Raw genomic sequence first — 26414 nt, 5'->3', positions numbered from 1 at the left:
TGGGCCCGTGAGCCATGGCCGCTGAGCCTGCGCGTCCGGAGCCTGTGCTCCGCAGCGGGAGAGGCCACAACAGTGAGAGGCCCGCATACCGCAAAAAAAAAAAAAAAGAGTAAGATGTTGAGGAGAACCAAAGGAATCTGGACTGGGTTTAAGGAGAAGGGAAGTGCAATGCTGTTCTGAAAAGAGAAAGCGCTTGATATAGAGAAAAAAACAGAAAGGCACCTAGACGATAGAATAGGTACAATTCACAAACATATTCCAAGTTGCAAACCAAATAAAGTGTTAGTCGAAGTGTCAAACTGCTCAGATCCATCCAAGAGAATATGACTGAGAACTGGCAAACACAAGACTCCCCCAGACAAGCATTTATATAATTAAATGGCCTCTTCACACACATTCCACTTTGTGCTGGCTTGGTGACACCACAAGCACTCTGACTTCAGAAAGTCACATCAGGGAACACCCAGGAAAGGCCAGGTTACACAAGCCTCATTTAAACACCTCATTATCCAAGGTCTACACGGTAATGCCTGCAAGTTCAACCCCAGGTTTAGGCAGTTTTCCTTCTTCAAAATGAAAATTATCCAAGTCACTAACGTTAAAAACAGACCTATAGTCTGTGTTTTAATTCAGAAGAGAATTCCAGAAGAGCTCAAGGAGGGTTCTTTGCTTCCCTACCAGAGAGCCTTATCGGTCTTCCTTACAACACCTCCAGGAAGAATTCTTGGCTGTTTACTGCAGGGTGGGCTGGAACATTCCATTAACAAGCTTTCAAAGGTATACACAAAAATTCCAGCTCTTGAAAATTTCAGAGGAATTACACAGTAGCTTGTTGATATGAAGACATCATTTATTTACACCAAGACCGCCTCTTAAGAATTTCTTCTTAAGATGGATCTAATTAGAAGTGTGCGTTACTTGCCACATTTGACCTACTCAACTTTTTGATATTAGGAGCCACAAAGATGATATAAATCTTTCATTCGTATTATTAAAATATTTGGGTTTTTTTAAACAATGACATGAAAACTAAACTCTTAGGATATGGTCTCAGGATATATTCAGTAGCCATTTAACTATTTAGGAGAGAACATCAACAGAGCATGAATACTTTAATTCCCATTTATCAGCCAGGAAACTAGCTCTCTGAGTGATTTGCCCGAGACCCACAAATGTATCACTGGTTTAAACTCATGTAGTAATACATTTTTAAAATGTAAAAAGTAATCATTTTTGCTTTTCTCCCTCAAGGTAGAATAATCTCCAAAATTAATACATTGATTTATGCTGAGCAATTATTCTGGGCCAACTATTGCCTTTAATTCTAGGAGAACAACAGTCAAGCAGACAGGGCTCCTATGTCCAAGGAGTTTCCCCATGAGGTTGAGAAATAGTCGTTTGTCAGTCAGCTGATATAGATGGCAGGTAGTACAAATCAGACTAGAAGGTGAAGGCCAGAGGAACAATAAGAAATTGGTTACCAACCTTGCCATAAATTCATTGAGAGATTTTTTTTTTAAAGTCATGTTCAAGAGTCTCTGTAAGCTCCTGAATTGCAAATTTCAGGAGTCAAGAGAAACCAGCACTTTAGAGCAAAAAGGACTAGACGCATAAGGAAATATAATTCCTGTGACAAAACATTAATGGAAAGATGATCTGCTATCAACCTTAGCACTGCAAACTTACCCAATCCTAGAAGAAACTTGAATTTACATTTTTCAAAGCACATTTTATCAAAATAAAATGTTTTCTTTGTATAGAGACACACCTTAGTCGCATGTCAGTCATTTCCACGCACCTCCCATTGTGTTCCTAGAGATTCCATCTCTCTCTGGAACAAAGGACCAGCAGCATTCATTCCTGGATTCAGGGAGTAACTTCCAGAGAATAAAGACTTGAAGGATCCTGCAAACTATTGTGTGCTTTTCTGAGACTCTTGAAAAAAGAACAACAGAAATTCTTCACTGTTTCTCCAGCTGAGTAGCCTGTCTTAAGGCAGTCAGGCCAGCAGGAGGGAACAGCAGCTGGGGACGTTTCCCCAAAAGGTCCTCAGGTACTGTAAGGATGCTGCTCGCTCGAGATCTGAAGCATATTCTTACTGTGTTTTAAGAACTATTCTTGAAGGCTTTTCCTTCAATTCATAATCCTAAAGTACTTTGTTTCTGATGAAAATGTAAGATATGTAAATGACTTTTCTACCGAGTGGTTACAACCTTTGAATTAAGTGAAATCAATCCTGAATTCCATATTCTCAAAAGAGAGGGTTACATAAAACTCTTTTTAAGTAATAGCCAATTGAACTTGGAATATCCCACATGGCTTAGTCAAGTGGAAGAGATGGATCTACTGACAGCAGACTAGAGAAAGGACAGAGGTAATCATTGATCCATGCTGTTAATGCAATGATTATCTGCTAATATCTCGACCCTGTTTATACAGACCAACGCTTGTCTCACTGTAATTACTGGTGTACTTGTTTGTCTTCACCAACTGTGAGCTTCTTAAAAACAAGGTAACAGGTCTTTGCATCTCTCAGCTCATTCAGTAAACAAACATTAATTCTACAAGATTTTAATGTGGTTTGTATTTTCCTACATTGCATTTAGCAGAGGAGAAAACTCCTACATCCATTGCTCATTTGAACTGCTTTTAAAAAGCTTAGTCTTAAAAACATGCTTACCAAAACAACTGATCTTTTTTTAAATTTTTTTAGAAAACCATTGATCTCTAAATAAAGAATGAAGTCATCACCAAAGCAATACTTGCACCTTTTAACTATATAAAAGAAATTTTTAAACTTACATCTTGTGCATCCAACCCAATAATGCATTTATAGAGCAGAAGTAGAATTGTCTTCACACAACTGAAGGGGAGCTATGTAGGTACTCACAATAGCAGAAGATGGAGGCCCACAGACAATGTTTCCTGGAGTTGGGGGATGGTGGAATTTAAACATCTAAGCCAATCATGCCCTGGGCTTCCTTACTGCAGCCACAGCAACTTTCCTGTTTATATTCCTCAATCGCAAAACCAAGACGACACCTTTACCCTAGCAAGTCACATGAGAGGACTCTTTAAAAAAATAAAGTAAGGAAAATATTATCTAGTGAACTGCTTGGAAATATACATCCAAAGGTATACCAGTCGTCCAGTTACTCATTTGTCATAAATTGCTGCTCAACCATCAATACCATGTCATGCCAGCTGATTACATATTCCAAGTACATAATCTACAACCTCAGGGCTTCAAAACAAAACATGAAGTTTGGTAATCAGCCAGCCATATGGTGAGTTAGGGATACTCGACGGTGCATAACATAAAAAGTTAGCTGCAAAGAGCTATCACGAATGGATAAAGAAGATGTGGCACATACGTACAATAGAATATCACTCAGCCATAAAAAAAACGAAACTGAGTTATTTGTAGTGAGGTGGATGGAGGTAGAGACTGTCATACAGAGTGAAGTCAGAAAGAGAAAAACGAATTCCGTATGCTAACACATATACATGGAATTTAAAAAAAAAATGGTTCTGAAGAACCTAGGGGCAGGACAGGAATAAAGACGCAGACGTAGAGAATGGACTTGAGGATATGGGGAGGGGGAAGGGTAAGCTGGGACGAAGTGAGAGAGTGGCATGGACATACATACACTACCAAATGTAAAATAGATAGCTAGTGGGAAGCAGCCGCATAGCACAGGGAGATCAGCTCGGTGCTTTGTGTCCAACTAGAGGGGAGAAAGGGAGGGAGATGCAAGAAGGAAGAGATACGGGGTTACATGTATACATATAGCTGATTCACTTTGTTATACAGCAGAAACTAACACACCATTGTAAAGCAATTATATTCCAATAAAGATGTTAAAAGAAAAAAAAAATAAAAAGAGCTATCACTGCCCTTTTTATTCTACTACCCAATTTAAACCCAACTGACTTGACCCTACAGAGTAGATGATCCCTAGCTATGCTCTCCCTCCTGAGGGCTCCTTTAGATCCATATGGAAGTGCCATCCTAATATGTTAGTGGGGAAGGGCGCCAGGGGAAGAGGGGGAGATAAAGGAGCCGCAGCTGCAGAGAACGCCATTGGCTAACTCATAAACTGAATTCATATAAAATGAGCCCATCTGAGTAATCAGCCACATACAACCGGAATGTGTCCCGTCTTGTCTAAAATGAGACCATTTTAAGACAAAGTATTGATTTAATAGTAAAAGTAGCACATGTTTATGGTATAAATCTTGGAGAGGGTATGAGAATGTCCTAGAGCCCAAAGCAGCTCACAGATATAGACAATAAATACCCAGCCATCACCTCAACTACAACTACACTTTGAATACTTAAAAAGGAAGCTTATTACAATAAACATTTTGCAAATAAAGTATCAATATCTAGAAATGTTTTAGAATGAGTAAGTTGTATTGCCAGATTAGACCTGCCTACTGGAACCCTGCATTATTATTTAACTACAGGTTATTTCAGAAATCATTTCCCTATCACTGTAAAAACCTACAAACTTATTTTATTTAATAAGAATTTGATCATTAAGAATCAGCTTTAGAGCACTAGGCACTGTCCTGTGAGAGACCCCAGGGTTGACATGAAAACGTTTATCTCTAAGAATCTTACTTCCCACTAAGGCCAGAGACACTCAGGAATGAGACAATAAAAGTTGAATACTGACCGCCAAGGATGACATGTAAATGAGGGAGTGAGGATTAAATCACAAATGTTGTCTTAACTGTATTCAACCCCCTACCCCCAAAGAAAACACTGTGATATTTGCTAAAGATTCATTACAAGCTGGTTCTCGGATGTGAAAGTACAGCTAAGGCCAACACTCTGAAATATGCCTTATCTGTATAGCAGGATGTCACATGGCCACAAAAGACGCCCTTCTGTGCCTTTAGCCCTTACTGGACCACAGGTTTTACGCTAGAAACTGACATCCAAAGTTGAAGGAAGCAAAGTCCTGGCACGGATGAACTCACCATTTAGAGTAAGTGGTCACAGCACAGAACCAGGGCCAAATTCGTATCTACTTCATTAGGTTTATAATCCATTAATGTGTTAAGATTTAAAATCATTCGCTCATCTGGAGGCCTCACTCCTGACCTCACAAAGACTGTTACAAACATTCATTGGTTAAGGTGCTCAATACTATTGATCCGACATTCAGTGACTTGCAAGGATGGATGAGAAATATAACCACAGCCAGCGCCAGCTTTCACTCACTGCGGTTTATGCCCGAGAAGACCTCACAGTGTAATACTATTTGTTTCCCAAATAACAATACGATTTCATTCCTCCTTTGACACTCTACCTTAGGAGGAAGCTCGGAGGCAGGAGCCGTTAGTACTAATCACTCCATAATGTCCCAGGGCTTTAGTACAATTACCACTAAGGTTACCGCTTGGAAACAGAATCCTTACACTAATTGGAGTTCATCAGATATTCATCTTCATAGTAAGCACAACTGAGGAGCTGAAATTTCCCGTCCATAAATGGAAGTTACCTCAGCTGCAAAAGGACCTCAGCCTTTCAGAGGACATGTGCGCTCCATGAATATAATGTCCTGTAGGCAACCTCTGACACTGAACAAATACGGAGTGCTTGCTAAGTCCCAGAACTGTTGCACAGCACTGTAACGGATCAACCAAACTGACACACCCCTGCCTCCCAGGTCTTTCCACCTAGAGGAATGGAGACGTTAAATAATCCCATCAGTTTTGATGACTGTGGGGATAAAACTGCCAAGTGTTCTGAGAGGTGTGGGGATAATCAAGAAAGCCGTCTCTGAGAAGGTGGCATTTTTAAGCCGAGGAGTACTCGGACAATGGGAAAAAAGAACACTGCCGGCAGAAGAACGGTGGGAAAGAGCTTGGAGCCTTGGGAGAACTGAGAGGCAGGCCGTGAACAGAGGGTGGGTGACGGCGAGGACCAGAGGAGGCTGAAGAGGAAAACAGAAGGTGAACACGTGGGAACTGACGGATCAGCAAAGGATTTTTACATTTTATTCTAAGTGTAACAGAAAGTCATGATAGAAAAGTCTTCAGCACAGGAATGCCATGATTAGACTTAGCAGAGGAAGACAGCAGTAATCGAGGAGAGGGATCCAACTTCGACTAGGTCCCTAGCTTAGTGTAGAGAGGAATGGACGGATGTGAGGGCTAATATAAGGTAGACGCCATAGAGCTTTGTTAACAGGAAGAGCCCAGTTTTCTGGAGTGAATGGAAGAAGGTGCTATTAACCAGAAGTCGAGCACTGAAAGAAGACCACAGACATTGGCTCGAAAACAGATGTGGCATAAACCAGTTAAAATAAAAAATTCAGGGCTTCCCTGGTGGCGCAGTGGTTGAGAATCTGCCTGCTAATGCAGGGGACACGGGTTCAAGCCCTGGTCTGGGAAGATTCCACATGCCGCAGAGCAACTAGGCCCGTGAGCCACAACTACTGAGCCTGTGCGTCTGGAGCCTGTGCTCCGCGACAAAAGAGGCCGTGATAGTGAGAGGCCCACGCACCGCGATGAAGAGTGGCTCCCGCTTGCCACAACTAGAGAAAGCCCTCGCACAGAAACGAAGACCCAACACAGCAAAAATAAATAAATTAATAAACTCCTACCCCCAACATCTTAAAAAAAAAAGAGCCTTTAAAAAAAAAAATTCAACAGTAACTCACATTGCAGGTTTTATGCAGAAAATAATTTACCAGTGAAATTTTTTATAAAAGATATTAAACAGTACCAACTTTCAATTAGTTTAGGGCTGCTGGTTCATCTAGAATCATCACAGTGAATTACTGTATTCAATTAGACTGTGGCTTAGTGAGGTAATATTTTTACTGCCGTAGTTAACACAACATGACGTGACCTGCAGCTTGAAACAGAAAGGCAACGGCTGAATCACTTGAGAGGGCACTTTCAAAAGCTGTAAATTGCTTTTTGAAAAAGAGCATCTCCAAACTGTTCAGTGAAGACATACCCACATCCACATTTGTTGAGAATGCCCCTCAAAAAATCCCTTCAGGGGCTTCCCTGGTAGCGCAGTGGTTGAGAGTCCGCCTGCCGATGCAGGGGACACAGGTTAGTGCCCCGGTCCGGGAGGATCCCACATGCTGCAGAGCGGCTGGGCCCGTGAGTCATGGCCGCTGGGCCTGCGCGTCCGGAGCTTGTGTTCCGCAACGGGAGAGGCCACAGCAGTGAGAGGCCCGCGTACAGGACAAAAAAAAAAAAAAAAAAAAAATCCCTTCAGTATCACTACTTGTTTTAGTACTTGGAAAGGCCCCAACATTCATGAGCCTTGATTTCTGTTATCATCAAAGACTTCACATGACTCCTGACACTAACTTCCCACTGTTTACTGTCCCTCTGTGCAGAAACCTATCAAAACTCCAACCATTCTTCCCACATTTGCTTTCTGTTAAAGCTTGTATCTTCTAATGTCTTCAAGTCTCTATGTAATAAAACTTGCCCTGTAGTAATACTCTGTATGGTGAATCCCTACCAACAAGCATGGATGCTAGAATGGGATTTTAAACTGGCTTACACATCTGGTCAATTCTTCCATCTAGAGTAGGAAAGGCTCTTTACCAATGCCACTATTGGTAAGAGTTTTTTGTCTGTTTGTTTTTTGTTGTTGGTTTTTTCCCCCAGAATACCTCTATTTTAATTTACCCAAGACTGGCTAGTTCTTTACACGACATGGACTAGGTAAATCCTTCTCTCTTCCTTTATTCACTCTTGTCATTTTTAGGTATATGGATAACCAATGGGAAATGCTTCAAGCAGAGGAAAAACATGATCATACAGTGCTAGAATGAAAACTAGGCTTCACCACGTATTAATGCCTATTGATTGGTGGCGACTGCCTAGAGCACTGTGTTGAGAAGGATTCTGAGGCCTCATCCATAGACCCAAGTCCATCCTGAGTAAAACAGAGGGAACGGTTCCTGCATACATACTTTGCCAACCCCAGTCCAAGGGAGCCACAAAAACAGGCTTTGAATCACACACAGGATCTACCTTTTCCAGCAACGTGAATCTCAGGGAAATTAACTTCTCTGCATCTCATGTTGTCCAAAGAGAACACTACTTAGGTTTGCCTCACATGGATTTGTGAGGATTAAACCACAGGCTCCAGGGTAGCTCATCTTGAGGGCAGGGAAAATGGCATTTTGCACAGGGGCTTCGAATGTTCCTCACTGTAAACCACCTTTCCTAATATGAAACATGAATTGTTATGAGCTGTGTCCCCTCCTCCCACAGATTCATATGTTGAAGCTCTAACTTCCAGGGCCTCAACATGTGACTGTATTTGGAGAGAGGGCCTTGAAGTCCAATAGGGCTGATGTGTCCTTATAAAAAGAGATTGGGACATACAGAAAGAGACACCAGGGGTGCACGCACGCAGATGCAAGACCCCGTAAGGACACAGCAAGGAGGCCATCTGTAAGCCAGGGAGGGAGACCTCAGAGGAAAACGAACGCCCTGACTATCCACACCTTGACTTTGAAATTCTAGCCTCCAGTCTGGGGTATTGTGTTATGGCAGCCCTAGCAGATGAATACAGGAACAAAGCGTCCCTGCCTCTGCCATTCCTATCCCTGCAAGAGCATCTCCACCCTCCTGTTCCTTGCCTTCCTCCTCACGTGCTCTAGTCTCCTTTTCTCCCCAGAAAACTCTAGAAGGAGGGGGCAGTGCGGGGCTTGGAAACGAGGTCATTGACCGCTGATCTAGAACGATGCCGTTTTGCTTCCTGTAGCGTACTTACCAGAAATCCTGCCCACGCAAGGGGAATCCAGACACTCTTAAGAACAGAAAGGAATGGCATTCCCCTCTCTCCATCCAGAAATATGGCTGCAAAAGTACCTCGTTGAAACTTCCCTCAAGTGTAGCCATCTGCTCCCTCTCAGAAGGATTTTACAAAGCTCACTATTTCACAAAAATGCTACTGTATCCAAATGTCTCTCCCTCTCTCAAGATGAGATGGTTTAATTAGCTAGGGTGGTAGTTAAATGTGTTATCAGAATCAGATTTCAATGGAAATTCATCCCCAGCCAACTCACATCTCACACTAACCGTGGTGCACGTTAGTGATCTAAAACATCTATTCTAGTAGTTAGATATTTTCTCTACTAGGTAAACTATGCAAACAATTGCTAGCATGTCAGGGCCTGCTGGTTTGCCATGCTGTGTGCTGCTAACATTAATTGTATTATATTATGCTGTCTAAATACCCTAAGGGTTTGGGAGGTTTGGGGGTCGATTTTTAGATATATCTCCCTCAGGTCACACCCTCTTCCAACAGAAATCATGCTCAACTCAAAACTGGCTTGAGGGTTTTTTTCACTCCCCTTAGAAACAGCAGTAACATTTTTTGCAGTATTACATCATTCTGGACTTCTTTATCTGGGATTCTTGGCTATCTCACGACAGGTATGACAAAGGATACTCCTTAGGTAGTATGCCTAGCAAAGTGGATCAATAACAGGAAAGAGATATGCAAGCAGTAGCTCTTGCTCTTACAGAAGGCAAGTTAAAGGGGGTAGCATGGGTACAAATCCTAATTTAACTGGGGACAAATCCTAATTTGCCACCTGCTTCCTTTAACCACCACTTCTCCATTTAACATGGTAATATTTGTTGCAGGGAAATAAGGATACAGTCAAAGAATGTGTTACTATCGACAACATTAAAGCTTAAAGTACAACAATGTGATATTTTTTTAAGCAGGAAGGACTAATTAACATGGCTGATGAGGCAGAGGGATGTGAAGCCTGTTGACATTCAAATTCAGTTTTTCAGGAGTTCATTTTTTGGTTATATTCTCAGCACTCAGAGTTAGGAGTAAATCAAACATCATAGCTTAGAAATATTAATGGAACTCCTTTCCCATTTAAAACTACAACTCTTACCTTTGTGAAATCACGCGTTATAATCCCATCATGTGGTTGCTTCTCTCTGCATTGTAGCCAGCTGAGTTCTCCTAGGACAACCCTCATACCCAACTACCCACCCAGCCACCCACCCAGGAGACTTTATTATGGATGAAATCGAAGCTAAGCTCTCTGGATAGTGGAAACAAAACCAGTAAGAATAGAAAGGGTGGAGGTAAATGGAGTGAGCTACTAGCTCTGTCTCTTACACCAGAGAAACTTTCAGTGAGACTTTTCCTTAGTCAACCACCAGATTAGGTGAGGAAGAAGACTGATAATCATGTGAGTCACATGAAGAAACACATACCTGGGAAACTCAATCTTGTATTAACAACCTTCTTGAGAACATTGCTACAAACACTTGTTACTATTTGTCTGAAAACCACACACTGAAAGTGCTGGAAAAGTCCAGTTGGGTAAGCCCTAGGAATTCAAAGCTTGAGGTCTCAACAAAAGATCACCAGGGCTACTGAGGAAACCCTAGTGCCACAATAACCTCTGGTCAATAAGGGTAGTATTCACTGAGGCTGGGTGATCACGAGACCCCCCAAGAGCTATTGTCACCAACTGTTAACTGAGACTCTTCCTTTCTTCCTTAGGAAAATGAGTCATTCAGAAAAGATTCCAGAACACCTCATTTAATCATTTAAGTCTTTAGTGAATACCCAAGTGGTCATATAACCTCACCCTACCTTCTTGATGGAATGCAGGATAAAGGAGGAGAGAAAGTCATCTCAAAATCTCTCCACCTGTAAGTCACTGATTTCTCTCAATTTTCCTTTTACCCAATAGTCTTAAATATGCCGAAAGCAAATACAGATGATGTTATCTTGTATTGAAACAGCTGAGAACATTTGTAAAGGTCAGAGACAGCAAATATTCCTATAGCTCCTACAGTTTCCAAGACAAGCTCAGAGAAGCTTAAAACAGTACTCTGTGACTACGCAACGATTCCAAGGAGACACTCTTCTCTATAACCTTAAGAAACTGGGATGTCCTCAGTTATTAGATGGTTCCTATTATGTTCTCTTTTGATATACTATTTTCCCAATTAGATCTTGTTACTATTTAACTTGGCTATCGTATTAGTCTGTGTGGCAATTGCGTTTTGAATGCCTGGCAGTGGGTAAATGATGTGGGTCTTTTCAAAATCACTTGGCCAAGCAATCCAGGAAACTTGTAATTTAGAAAGCTTAACCAGGAAAAGCTGTTCTCTGACATCTTTTTCTTCATAAATTTACAAAAAACTTTTAATTTGGGTTTATTTTAGGAATATATCCATCTCTGAACCTGAAAAACTATAATAATTAAAAGCATTACAGAAACTGTGACCCCCTTGCTTATTGCAGGTTTCCCTGGGAAACAATATAAATTTATCCAAAACTTATTCTCCACTTACTGAAATGACTAAAGATATTATTTTAAATATGAAATTAGAACTCTCTTATCCAAAACTAAACTTATCACAGCTTCTCCAAATACAGATGCACATAAACAGTTTACACTGCTAAAATCCGTTTCAAACGTCTGAATATGAAGCTTTATGAAGTGTTTTAACACCTTAAGTACTTAAGTTCCGTATCTTAATGACTACTTCAGAAACGTACAGCCCTTTCAAATCCTCTAAATCAGCCCAAATACTATAAATGGTAATTTTAAAGAAAAAAGATTAAACCTCATGTTTCACGCAGCTCTCAAACCAATAAGCCAGATGACACCAGTAATCGGCGTAAAAGCTTGTGTCCATCACCTCTCCACAGCACTGTGCAGGCTGGCTTTTCCAGGAGATTCCGGAGCATTTCGAGAGTACCATGCTCGACTGCTCCGCTCACTCTACAGCCCCAAATTAGTCTAAAACCAACTGGCTTTCTTTTCAAACTCCTACCCTCCACGTGCAGGCTCCAAACCCTGCCACGCTGTTTATTCTAGGAGGAAAACAAAGATATGACATGAAAATTGAGTTTTCTGGGCGAAGTTGTTTTAATGCATGCCATAAATTCTTCGGCATCTAAAGGAAACCACATGCCTATAATGTAAGAAAAAAAAAAGAGAAGTTGAGGGGGAAAGATGGCGCATAGATAAAGCAGTAGCGGGCAGTAAGCACGAATGGGTGTTATCAAAAGGCAGAATGGCTTCTCTCTGCTGGAGGGGGGAGACAGGGCATCAGGGAGAGAAACAGGGTCAGCACTGGGTTTTCAAAAACTGGTATCAGAGTCAAAAAATGGTAAGTTTTTTTTTTTTTTTTTTAAAGTTATAGACAGTGAGTAAGAGCTTGACTCAATCAGACAGAAGGGAGGGCCCATAGGAGTGAGGCTTTATTGAGAAATAACCTGGGTTTCCACTCAGCCACTAACCAGCTCAGGGGACCTTGAATAAGCCGCTAACTTTTCTAAGGTCCTTTTGAGTTCCAAAAGAAGTGTCTGAGTCATGAGCTTTCAAACCTTCTGTTATAATGAGGCAAGTACTTACAAAGGACTGCGGTTGAGTTAGGATGGTATTACCAGCAGCCACCAACCTTCTGTAAATGAATCTTGTGTGGGGGCAGAAGGAAAATGGGGTCACAAATTTAGGACTTGGTTTATTTCTAATCAGGCAACCCTAACTACATAGCTGGAAGAGGGCTGACCAGTATCCCTGATTAGTATTTCAAAGGTAGAATGACAGGTAAGGCATTTGAAGGATTCCTTCCACTTGGGAAGTGTCACGAGGAAAGTGAAGGCGGCAACCAAACCCACATTTCTCTACAGTCCTGAAAAGCAGCCCTCATTCTCACCGTCATCATCCCAGAAATAATTTAAGGATGCCAGCCCATGTTCACTATGACGGGAAGCATTTCTAATCTAGAGATCACTTAATGTATTTACAGATTAAATATTTATTAGACACTGTATCTCTTCTAAGACAAATAATTTTTCATTGAAGAACTTAGTACAACTCCCTCTAAATGAATATTGAAGAAGTTAATGTGTTACAATATGTTATCCATTTTATCAAGTGTCCGTAATTACGTGAAATAAAATGGCCATGGCTTATGGGAAAGACAGCAGCATTGGCCAGCGGAATAGGGCTATCAGACATGGATTCAAATTCTATCAATTTCTATTAGCTCTAGGATCTTATGTACATTATTTAACCCTCTATTTTTTCCTTTATTCACAGGTAAAATGCATCTTACAATTTGTTCGAGGGCATAAATTGCAATTAGAGCATATGACATACAATCAATAGTCAACAAGCGTCCAATTTCGTCCCTTAACTTCTCCAGATTTAAAAGAAAAAAAAAAAAACCTTTGATGGAGGAAATGTCTTAAATGATAAAATCACTATATCCAAAACCTCCTTCCTATACTGAATACCTGACAGATAAAGTAAAATATAATTTCCTTCCTGAGTCCTTAAGATTCAAACTCCTGTTTAAAGAAACTATTAAAAAAAAAATTTAGCCAAAATGAGAATGATTTTACCTTCACTCAGCAGCCAAGCCCAGTGTCCTGAAGGACAAACACAAATCACTCAGGCAGGTCCCTGAATTAAATGCCTGAAAGGTCAAACAGATTCCAGGATGAACCACCTCAAATATCTGAAATTCCCAAGAACTTCCCTTTTTTTTTTTTTTCTTTTCAAAGAGGCCACGATGACTAAGGCTGCCAGAGAGAGAATTATTTCTAAAGATTTTGTCAACAGGTGACAACACCTTCAACATTCCTGAGTAAGACAAGCTTTAGTTTTTACTCCTGGTGTGGGTGGTAGGGATGTGGCAAAGTGAAAACTTATCTAAACTGGTTTATATCAATCTTTGCACTAATGACTAAAACACTCCTTTCATATGCTGATGATGCACTAGATTCAGGGCACAACAAAGCCAAGTCTCTTCAGGAATATGAATGAATTATGTCTACACCCAAGGTTATCCATCTCAACAGAACAAACCAGTGAGCCTTTCTCGGAAGGTCTCTCAATTTCCAAGGACTTTCATATTATTGTGTTATACTGTAATACCAATCAATACAGAGGCTGGGGTTCTATGACTACCCATTTTGGACTTTCAAAACTAGTACAAGTGTCCTGGCAACATATTCAAGGTATCATAGCTATACTTGGAGGATTTTTCCAAACCACAGACTTCTATGTTCTACCAACTGTCCAGGGTACCACCACCAGCTTGTCTTGCAATAATAATCTTTGAAATAAGCATATAAACAGCTATAAATGTAGAGGATGAAGTACAGAAAGCTGGTCCTCTCACAACTTTACAGTGTATGTGCATTAAAAAGTGTGAGGCATTGTCCTAGGTCTCTGACTATTTCACTTAATCCTTACAATAACTCTATATTATAACCCCCATTTTATAGATGAGAATTGAAGCACAGAGAAGCTAAGCAATTTGCCAAAGGTCACACAGCTAGTAAATGGTTGAGACGAGATTCTTAACCCAGTGAATCTGGCTCCACACCCAGCCCGCCAAGTCACGCTTTCTAAATATCATACTTCCTACACAATGTACAGTGGCTGAGCCCTATATTTCAAGGTGAAGTTCAAGGAACAAACCCACGAAGTCCAGTCCTTCCTCCCTCATCCAAAATGAACAAGAAAATTAAAAATCAAGTCAAAAACCGGTTCAGAAAGTGTTTAAGAGATAAGAAGGAAATGTTGTGTAAATATTTTGCCTTCCTCACTGAACACCATTTTCTTATATTATCTTGAAACGTTTCCTTATGACCTGGTTCCCTGTTGTGCTTGCAGATGACTTCCATTTCTAAGTCTCTAAAGCTTTCAGGAATTTATTCCTAGACTTCGAAGCATGCTCGAGCACAACCTTCCCTCACTGACTGCCTTCGCTAGTCAAAAAAATCTCTGCTTTCCCTGTTTTTGTTCAAAACTTCTACTGCCTTTGGAAAGCCTGATTTTTAAAGTTACTTAAACCCTCAGGGTGCAGAAGAGGGAAAACACACTCTGAGACTCTGCATCCATCTCATCCCATTTCTGAGTTCCAGAGAGAAAAAAAGGCTGTGGTCTAACCTCATTGCTTCTTAGGCTTGTGTCTTTTCAAAATTACAATTTCACTATATCCTGGTAAGAATTTGATTCCCTAAATGATTACCTTTTACTTTTGATAAGGTTTCCTGGACATTTTTCCTCACACGGCACTTACCTAGATGTCTGTCTTAATAGCAGCGGAGGGAATGGCATTTAACAAAAACCTTCCTTTGGCAGGCTGGGAACTTCTGTGGTTTTAAGACTACCTCTGTATTTTCTCAAAAGAACTTAAATGCCATCTCTTGAGTTACATAAGCAGCCATGGTAAATTCAGTGAGGGTGGCCATCCTAGCTTCATTCAATCCACTTTGAGGCAAATTCCCATGCAGCATCTCACAGAATTTCAAATATCTACATGAGGTTTGAAATATCCTATTTCTGACTGAATACACCGAAACCCTCAGGTCTTAATCAGCGTGGAAACAAAAATACAGCTCAATATACAGAAATTAGTTACCGATGTCAATCACACTGATGACTGCGCTGAAAATGCAGACTGAGAGGTTAGGCTGGCCCCTAAGAGCCAGCCACTGTACTTATGCACTTTTCAGACATTATGTGTGGTCCTCATTATAGCCTAAAATTAGGAATTATTACTCCAATTATACAATTGAATAAAGTGAAATTCAAAGAGGTTTGAAGTAATTTGGCCAAAGTGGCCGAGCCAGTGCCTAGAGATTTTTCAAACTGACTCTTTTCCACTAACTACATCCTAGGAAACCTCTCCATCAACAGTATTTGCTCTTTAATAAACATTCTGGCTGTGCACAAGCTCAGTTATTTCCTGATACTAATCCACCAGAATTAAGCTGTAAAGTTCACACTGCATTGTATTATCCAAAGTCTTAAGAGGCAGAATAAATGCAAAGGATTCAGTGAGTTGAGAAAACTTGATAAAACGACAGATTCTGCACCCATTCCCCCCACCCCCAGAACTTCAACCCATACACATGCTTGGTTTTCCCTTAGCAGTTACCTGGTTTCCAGTTTACCAGCTAAAACAATCATTAAGAAGATGTTAATCTTTTGATAAACAGGGTGTAAAATGAGTAGGTAAAAACTACCTATTAGAAAGATAAAGACCTAAGCAAACCAGAGCATCGCTCGCAACAGAAGCAGACACCAAAGGCAATTGCTTTGGACAAATAGTTAGCAGGCCTTTTCTGAATATTTTTCAGAACAAAATTTTACAAATGATAACAAAAATAAGGCAAAGCAACTTTATTATAAATCTTTTATTTAGGAAGCATTGTTTATTACAGCTTTTAAAGGGCTTTATGTGAATGTTTAAGCCTATAAATGAACATGTTAATTTCAGATGCTCAATGCAACCCATTTGTTTCAGGGGTACATGGGGAAAAATTGGAAATGAGCATCTCAGTAGACTAGTTATGTTCTCCCGTCTATACACATACTGAGAAAAACAGAAAATTGATTACTTTCCGAAGACCATTATGAAGCACTGTAAAATGATATCCTACACCGACTAGTTTAGTTTCATATCATTAATAAAATTTTATTTCGTAACATGAGTATACACACGGCACCTTACTTGCTTTAAAAATGGTTTTGGATTTTGCCATTTTTTTACAAAACTACAGTGACTATTGCAGACATCCACTGTACAGTGACCGAATCTCCTCCAAACCTAAGTTTTTCATACTCCACTTATCTTGACCACGGAATGAAAATGGTTTAAAATCGTTGTTAATGTGAATTTTTTTTAAAAAAAGACAAAAATTAAAGAGACAGAATATGTCACATCTTAGATTATAATATGGTTTGGTCTAGTAAATCCAGGAAGATGTAACGATGCCTCCAAAGAGAGGGAGCCAAAGCCCATAGGGCTCTTCGGTTCAAGTTAGATGTTCAAATTAGGGTGGTCTGTGGGGAGGAAAGGTCCTCCTGTGCCCACATAATCACAGCGTGAGCACCAGTTAAGGAGAGATGCGCCACTGGCGCCACTGATAATACTGTGTAGTCATGGTTGGCGCATTTTGTCAAAAGGCCCAACTCCCTTTCTCTACCTGTTAAAGCTTGCCAGAAAGCTAGTTGGATAAAAGAAAAAGATAACTGATCATTTATAATTCAATTTAAGAATTATCTTCCTCAAAAACCTAAGATTCATTGAATTGAGGACATATTGGCATATATTTGCTATTGCATGTGGTCTATATTGACTCATCTCAAAAACATAACCTAAAGGAAAAGAAAAAAAACAACAAACAAAAAAACCCTACATCTAGCCCTCTAAACCATAAAAAAAAAAAAAAAAAACACTCAATACTAAGGAGTAGAGAGGGTAGCAGGCAGTCACCCTACCAAATAAAGGTCCTGATACAGTAAACTTGATCAATATCAAGTTTTATTAAAAAGGAACAAAAGAGACGATTTCCATTTTCCTGCCACGTGTTGTCTTGCCAGGGTGTACCGAGAATACTTAGGCATAAAATTCTCTCAAGCATGACGTACCATTGTGAAAATATTAATATTTAGCTCCTTTTTATACACACAGTAAGTCTCCTTTTAGTTGGTAGAACAAACTAGCCCAAAAAGAGGCCATAATCTGGTTACTGCATCACTGGAAAAAAAATCAGTCATCAACCATCAAGTGTGTGTGTGTGTGTGTGTGTGTGTGTGTGTGTGTGTGTGTGTGTGTGTGTGTGTGTGTGAGAGAGAGAGAGAGAGAGAGAGAGAGAGAAAGAATGGCTCATGGCTTCTGTTAGACACAGAAAAATGAATTATTTAATCAACCATCTTCACCCCAGCAGCCCCAGCTGCTTCTTCCTCTCCTATCAGTGGATTTCCATCTCCATGGGGTTCCTCTTTGGGATTCCTAATGAAACAATGAGGTACTAGGAATCAAGAGAAAACAGACAGCGTTAGGATCCTGACAAGGTAACCCTTTTTCTCAGCTCTGGGTTTTGTAGGCCATCTTGTTCGTATAAACGCCAAAATGTCTTAATTTTTCCCAAGGAGTGACACTAGGGGCAATGCCCACTGTCATTTCTGAGACCAAGGTCCCTTAATCAAATGGCCAGCAGCAAAAATCTGTCAGACAAACGGTTAATTGATGCACATGAAGACAGCCACCATCACTGCAGCGCAATACGTTACAGGAAAGAGAATAATGAACAGCACGAGAAAGGAAAACAGCAGTGTTCGGTTACAAAAATATTTAATCCCCAGTTTGCCCTCATCGTCAAGGCTAATCTTATTTTTCATCAATTGAAATCGCTAAGAAAGCAAGAGATGAGATAGCCTGGAAAAGAAGAAATACACACACAAGGGGGGAAAGAAAAAACTGTCATCTGTATCCAGCGGTTTCACGCAACGTTTAGGGCAAACGCCTTTGTTCCTGGGCTTGGGAAGGGAGTGGGGGGGTGGGTGATGGAAAGATCAGATAGGGCTGCCTGGGCCCTCCACTCCCTGTTCTCCGGCGCATGCGCCAGGCCAAGACAAAGGAATAGGTAATTACAGTCCCGATTCATTCATTTTGCCCGCAGTACTGAGGATCTGCTGGCCCCGGCTGTAATCCCTGGGAGGCTGATCCACACCCCTATTGCAGGAAGACCACCTCTAGACTAGTGTTTGATTTTTAACCCGCCACAGATGTGCTAGTGGCCTCGCGGCAGACCGAGGTGTGGTGTCAATCCTGGTCAAGGTACTAAAAATGCACCCGTGTGCGCTGTGCTAATTTAAGCAGAGTGAAAATTAACACAGGCAAAGACTGTTCACTGAGTCCGTTTCAAGGCGGACATGTCTCCGAGGAAGCAGATCAGGAGGCCAGCCAAGCGTTCGATGAATATTCATGAAAGAATGCGGTTTGTAGCCACGCTTTGTGTGTGTGCGCGCGGACCCAGGGATTCTGCAATTTTTATTCTTGGGGTGGGGGGCGGGTAGGCGGGGGCGACTGGGCGAGGAGGGCGAACAAGGGCCGAGAGTCGGCTTTCAGTGTTAGCGCTTTAAGCAAAACCTGCTAAACCCCAAACCTTCGCTCACAGCCGGGCTGGGCGGTCAGGGGCCGCGCGCTGTCAGGTTCAAGCTCACACCCTCCCGGCCGGGCCCGCGACAGGAGGCACTCAGCGCATTCTCCGAACCGAATACTCGAAAACATAAAATACTCAGATGTAGCCCACGGGTTCATGGGAAGGCAGTTCAGCCACGACCGAGGCTGGGGCTCTGATCTGCTCAGCTGTGCTTCTGGAGGCACGTTGTCGTGTGAACCTCGCGTTTCCTTGGCCACCCGAAGCCAAGATTCAGGAGTCCCACAGGTCAAGGAAACCCATCTGCTGAACCAAAAAGCCGCCTCCTCCCTTCGGATCACACCAGATTCCCCGTATTCCTTCTCCCCTCCCTCCCCCCCGCCCCACCGCACCCCACCCTCCATCTTCTGCTGCTGCGCCCCTCGCACCAAGCGCTTTCTTCCCGGCTCTGGACAGGGCCAGTGGCAGATACTCTCCCCTCGGCCTCCCAAAACCGTCTCTTCGGGACGCAATTCATTTAAAGGGTTTCACATTTGGCAATTTCCTCCTTAACTAGCAGCTTCCCTCCCACCGCCCACCCCCAACTCCGTTTATCAGGCTCACCAACCCCCCATCCTCCCCGCCCTGCGAGCGGTCGAAACCACCCACCTCGGGGCCCCCCATCACCCCAGATGCCCGAAGCGCGACGGAGGCCTCACGGAGGGGGACCGCACGACCCGCGCCGTCTAGTGGGGACCGCACCACTCCCTCCCCGCCCCGGGCTGCGGCGCCGAGAGAGAACAAAGGGCCTCGGGGGTGGGGCGGGGGCAGAGTCGGGAACGGAGGCCCCCGGTGGCCTGCAACCCGGGTCCGCGGCGGCAGCTGGGCCACCGGGGCGCGCCTCCTTACCGGATCTGGGTGCCTGTGCCGCCCCTGGGTGAGCGCGGTGCCGCGGAGGGGCCCGGGTCGCTGGCGTCGTCCGGCCGGGTGCCTGGCCGCTGGCGGTGGCTCTCTCCCCGGCTCGACGGCGGAGCCCGGAGCGAGGAGCGAGTTGGAGCGCTGCCGCCGCCGCCGTCGCCGCTGCCGCTACTGCTGCCGCCGCCGCCGCTGCAGCCTCTGCATTTCTCGCGCTCGCGCTCCCCCTCCCCTTCCTGCCCAGCGCCCTCCCCCGGCGCGTCCGCCCGCCCAGCCTCCCTCCTCCCGCTCACCCCGCCCACCTCGCTCCCCTCCCTTCGCCTCCATCCCGGTGCCCCTCCCGCCTCCCCTGAGTTCCCCGCCGCGCTGGGGCCCCGCCCGTCTCCCTTCAAATCCCCTCCATCCCGGTTACCCCCACCTCCCTTCTCCTCTAAACGGCTGATCCCCTCCTTTCCTCCCCTTCCCTCCATCCCTGTGCCCCTCCTGCCTCTCTACATCATATCTGAACGCCGGTTTCCCACTCCCTCCTCACCTCCCCTCCCCTCTTCTCCCGTCCCCTGCTCCCCACCTCTGTCGCCTCCCCTTCCCCGCGGCGCCGGAGATGTCCGTGGGCACTACTCTCTGTTTTTCTCAATCTCTCTCTCTCTCTCTCACTTTCTTTCTCTCCCTCTATTTGGAACGGTTGGATAAGAAGTGCTCGGGCTCTCGTTCAGACTCCAGGGGCTGCCTCGAGGTGGTGAATGACGCCCCCTGCCACCTGCTACCCTTCTCAGCATCCCAACCCGGCCGCTCGCGACGTCCGGCTGAGATTCTGATCCCCGGGCAGGCAGTGAGGTCGGGGGTGACCTGGTGGCTGCCCCCAGCCCATCAGGACAGATGCCCGCGCGGTTGACAGTGACCTCCAACTGCAGGCGCGTCTGGGCGGCGCCCCGGCCGACTGACTGCGCTCGGCGGGCGGCGGGCGTACACGCTGGGCTGAGCCGGGAAGGCTGCGGCTTTGGGCAAGCGCGGCGCTAAGGTTCAGCTGGCCGGGCGGGCGGCGTAGCCCCTGCGAGGATGCTCTCAGGACTTGGGAGAGGAAGGAGGGAAGACAAGAGCCCTAGGCAAGGAGCCGTCGGGTTTTTTTTTTGATGCCTGTGCTTTAATGGAGGCACCGGTTCTCAGGAAGAGTGAGATATAGCCGAGGCAACCTGCACAGTGCCGCTCAGAAACGCACAGGTCAAAACCGTAGCCAACTGCCGTGTGTCGGCGTGGCCCGGGGGGCTGCCACTTTGTTTAACACAGGAATACAGAGTAACCACCAGGGTGGGGAGATATGCTCACCTTGCTTATCTGTTGGCAAGAAGCAAATACGACATCGTTTAGAATGGTAGCTCTTTCACTAGACAAAAGCGAATTTTTCCTTCCTGCAAAACCCATCTGAACGTTGGAACTTTCATTTGCGGCATTTGGGCGCCCTCTGGCCGTGTCTGAATTGCTTTCATGCTCGCCTACGTCGCATCTAAGAAAAGAAAAAAATGATTGAGCTGCTGTTTCCTCTCCAGGATGGTTCTGCCCTCTAGACCTGGGCCTGGATTCGAGGATAGAAATGTTTTCCAAAATCGGGGTGACAAAATGTAACCGTATTTAGGGAGGCAGACGCCAAAGGCAAGTGCATCCGCTTTCAACTGGGGTAAGTCCATTTTCGATGAACAGGGAGAAAACTTACTGGAATCTAATTACTATATTTAAATTCAGCAGGGTGGCAGTGTCAATCTCATACTAGGCTGGAAGTTTTGCAGTGGAACAAGGCTCCCCGGCTGTGCAGGTATTTACAGTTTATACAGGCCACACCAAATTAGACAAAGACATGCAAGCTGGAAGTTCACACATTAAAGCCAAAGTGGCAGGGGAATTTTGCTGTCTTTTTCATTTTTTCTTTTTTCTGTTTGCCATTTAAATGAAATAACAAAGAAGTAAATATGGTACAAAAACAGGGAAGCAAATTACAACTAGGGTTTCCTCCAAAGCATTTTATTTATTTGAACGTAAATGTTCAATAATTTAATATGTTACATATACGTCCCTCTTTCCAGCACATTATCTATGAAGCTAGATGTAGGGTTTCTCAACCTCCTGTTTTGGGCAGATAATTTTCCAATGGGGATGGGGGTGAACCTGTCCAGTGTACTATAGGCTGTTCAGCATCACTGTTGGCCTCTATCCATCCACTAGTTACCAGTAACACACACACATATCACCACCACCAACAATAACACCAGTTGTGATGACAAAAATGTCTCCAGACATTGTCAAATGTCCCCTGGGAGGTAAAAATCACTCCAGGTTGAAAACTACTGGGCTATAATTTTTTTTAACTGTCGTGAGTAAGTCTCTAAGTTTTTCCCTATTAAATTAAATGAGCACTTACAATTTTATGCTCAAAACCTGTACTGAGTGTACTTGTTAGTGTATCTGTGTAGTTATTTCGTTTAGCATTCAGTTTTTATCCCTGTGATCTTCCAGGCATGTAAACTCACCTCAAAATTAGTAAATATATGTTCCTATTGTGTTTGCATGATAAACCTCTGGATGTTATCTTCTTTCTATCTTCTCTTTTTTCAGTTTTTCAAAAAGAGACATAAAATTTAATGTCTTCGGTGCTACTGGCTAAATTTTCATGATGGAGAAAACAAGCCTTTCAAAGGTGTGATTAGAATATAGATCATAGGTTATCATAGAAACAGGAGGCAAAAGCTTACACCAGTGAGACTGTGGGTCCCATCAATTTTGTCTTCCATCAGATTTATTTGTTTACTTAAAAGATTTTTAAAGGAATTCTTCTTTAATAAAATAATGTAACTGGCTGATAGTGCTATTAACCTTAAGAATGGAAGCTTTTCCAGAATTTATAGACATACATCAAATGGTACCCAAAATGTTATATCCAAATACATTACTACATAAAATCCAATTTGATTATGTTTTTAGTCTCCTTTTTAGTTGTTCATCTAACGTCTTACATTTTTAAGATGCATTCTTTTGAAAAATTTTTTTTTTTTAACACACACTTAGGAAATTAATGAATAAGCATTTAAAGCTCTGGAGTTGAGAAAATTTTTAACATTAACTACTGTGGATGTCACTAGCTGTTTAGATTATAGACGAATGAACTTGGGGGTAGATGTTAAAGGTGCAATTTATGACAAATGTAATTACCTTTCAACATTATACTCCTGAAAATAAAGATTGCTTTATACTCCTAAAGGAATGAATAATTTTTTAATAAATAAAGCTAGACCTCCTGGGTTGTAAAATGAATTCCACTGTCATTTTCAATTGCCTACATATTTTGCTTCAGTGAGGCATAACCTGCATTATGGAAATATTAATCAAAAAGATAAATAAAAAAAAAGATAAATGATTCAGTGACTACTGATTTTTGCTAAATGATTTGCTGTAGAATTGCTTGCAATGTAATGGACTCATTGCCACCTAAATTAGTAGGTTTACAAAAACATCAATATGTGTTCAGCTTTTCAAATTGTATCTATTGTCAGTTGAGACATATATAATAGATTATTATATAGACCTCATCTCACCTCCAAACCTCACCCACATCTCCACTCTCGGTACCTCTCATATCACCCACCAAGGCTAAGCATCTTCCCAGTTCCCCATCCTTTCCTCCTAAACAGTAAAAAGAGAATTACGATCCCAAATAAAACATGTAGACCAACATGGGTGAAGCAAAGGCATGGTGACAGTAGTGTCACCCCAGTATTGCCCTAGCTACCTTTGCTTGACATCTTTTTGACTAGCACCTTTCAAGGCCACTGCATTAACTCAGACCTGCAGAGACCCATGTAGAGAATTTGATCAATTCACCTCGACAGCTAAGTATTGGGTGAAGGACTGAACTGCTATCATTCGTTCACAAGATCTCTTCTACAGATTGCAAGCTAAAGGCCAGACAGCCAATATGACATATGGAAGCAGATAGGTTTTCTTTCTTAAATATGTTAATAATTTTTAATCAAAGGAAAATGATTAAATCTGTATATTTACCTCATCTTTCTCCTTTTCTACCCTCCCCCTGGTGTTACAACCTCACCCTTCCCATAGCCAAGTGAAAGGACTTTGTTTCCATCAGTGGTTCTCAAGCAGGGGCTCTTCTGCGTCCCAGAGGACATGTGACAATATCTCCAGGCTTTGGGGGAAAAGACTGTAAGGGGAGACATGCTACTGGCATCTAATGAATAAAGATCAGTGTTGCTTCTAAACATCCTACAATGTACACAGAGCAGCCCCATAACAGGCAATTATCCATCCCAAAATGTCAATAACGGTGAGTTGAGAAACCTTGGTTTAAAACTTGATTTTTCTGAAGAGCACATGCTGCCTGGGGAACCACCTCTTGCTGTGGTTTCAGGGTATCAGTAGCAGGCAGCAGGTCTGGAGATGCAAAGATGTAACAGATTTTCCTTCTAGCAGGGGCTGCATTGTGCCCCGAGCCCTTCATTGCCACCTTCTTTGGCTAGAACGTAGATCTAGGCGGTGGCTTCCAGAGCAATGACAAAGGTTACCATCCGGGATTATGAATTCCACTCTGTTACTATACGCTGAGTAACTGGAAGAAAACAGCTTACCTGGTCCCCTTTTTCACACTCCTCTTTATGTCCTGTAAGAGGATAGTTGGAAACCGGAGCCAACGTGTGCTTACCACGAAGCATTGGACTTGAAATGCAAGGAGCAACCTGGCCTTGGTACCACATTGGGAACATTTTTGCCCAAGATAAAAGGTGGATAAAAAATAATCTTATCCTCCACCTGAATAGTTCTCATTCCCAACTCCTCCCTTTCATAGACCAGAATTTCCCCACCTATCCTTTCAATTCCAAAGCACTGTTTCTACTCACCAGCATTTTCTGTTAAGGAAATACATACAACTAGACATGGAAAACAAACGTATGGTTACCAAAGGGGAAAAGGGGGAAGGGATAAATTAGGAGGTTGGGGTTAACAGATACACACTACTATATATAAAACAGATAAACAACAAGGACCTACTGTAGAGCACAGGGAATTATACTCAATATTTTGTAATAACCTATACAGGAAAAGACTGAAAAAGAATATATATATATATGTATATATACGTATGTGTGTGCATGTGTGTGTGTGTGTGACTGAATCACTGTGCTGTATACTTGAAACTAACACAGTATTGTATATCAACTATACTTCAGTATAAATAAATAAATAAATAAAAGAAAATACAAAAAACCAGGGATCAAAGGGTGTTTGCCTCACTAACCAGGGAGGGCTTTTTTTTCAGGCAGTGCTTACCTGTTTCTACAGACACAGGGCAGAGGGTTAGAACAGGGAGACCTTCGTCTTGGGAGAATAGTCCTTAATTCTTTGGCTTCCCTTCCCCCATAATCACCAGTTAAACCCTTCAAGTAACAAGTGACTTTCCAATGGCATGTAGAATGTTGTAGAACACTTTTTCACATGGCTTCCTTTTTGAGTAAATGAGACTGCAGGGGTTCCAACGTTAAATATGTGAACCTTAGGTCTAGCCCCATTTCTTGTTACCACCTGCTTCTCTCTCAGATCAGCCCCTACTGGTAATGAAAATATTTTTACTTTAACTCCAATGCAAGAAATGGTACCCAAAATCAATTGGTAATTGCAAAAGCACATTGCCAAACAGAATGCAGAGGATGCACTTTTTGCTGTAAATTAATAAAACGATGCTGCTTTGCCTACTTCTCCAAGTGCAAATATTGTCAAATTCCAACATCTCCCTAACTCTGCTCTTTGGATACACTCCCTAAGACTCCTGAACAGATGCCCTAACCCTCTTGCTTCTCAAGCCCAGGAATCTCCTACTCAGCTAAGTTCAACTCAATGTCAGAAAGAATGATTTCTCCCCAAACAAAAAAAAAAAAAATGAAATAGTGAGAAACGAGACAGCCAGACTTAAAATGTAGTAAGGAAAGAGCTGGCATAAATAGTTGAGGATATCCAGAAACAAACCAACCAACCACGAAAAGAGTTATTGTGTCAGTAGTTTTAAGGGCACCCAAAAGCCATCTGTGAAAATGAATGATGGGCCAGGGTATTGGACACAACCAGAAAATCATGGTTCCCGTCTTAAAACATCAGCATTTCTGGAGGACATGGGACAAAAAAGAAAATCAATCTCATTGTAGTAATTAAAATATTCATCTGATCAAAATCAAACACAAGGAAAGATGTCAAAAACAACTTCTTAGGTGCCTAAAGGAAGTTTCTGCACAATATAGAGAGTATTATTGTCCCTATATTATGCTATAAATAAATATCAATACATGGGAAGCATCTGCAGGATTTTAGCCCAAACTGTTAATCGTAGCTCTCGCTGGGAATTGGTGTCATTTCAGAGGTGGGACGGAGGGTTGCTCAGCTTTCTAGTACTGTGTTCTATGTTGAATGAATGTTTCTGCAATGAACGCTCATTACTTTGAGAATCAGAATATATAATTTTGTACGTTGCTCAGGAGACCTAGGCTGAGAAATCACTACTTGGAAACTGCTTTCT

At 42.5% G+C, this 26414-nt stretch overlaps 1 protein-coding gene across 1 annotated transcript in view; it reads right to left on the bottom strand.

Annotated features, from left to right (window-relative positions):
- The window catches only part of BASP1 (brain abundant membrane attached signal protein 1), a 53925-nt gene extending 33884 nt beyond the window's left edge, over positions 1-20041 (bottom strand). The window contains exon 1 of the mRNA XM_079918895.1: positions 19844-20041. The gene's annotated coding sequence lies outside the window, so the exon portion shown is untranslated. The remainder of the gene's footprint in view (positions 1-19843) is intronic.
- Between the last annotated feature and the right edge of the window lie 6373 nt (positions 20042-26414).

This window comes from Stenella coeruleoalba (genome assembly GCF_951394435.1).
Source record: "Stenella coeruleoalba genome assembly, chromosome: 3".
In the NCBI taxonomy this organism is placed as follows: Eukaryota; Metazoa; Chordata; class Mammalia; order Artiodactyla; family Delphinidae; genus Stenella; species Stenella coeruleoalba.
This window is presented reverse-complemented; position numbering and strand designations above follow the sequence as displayed.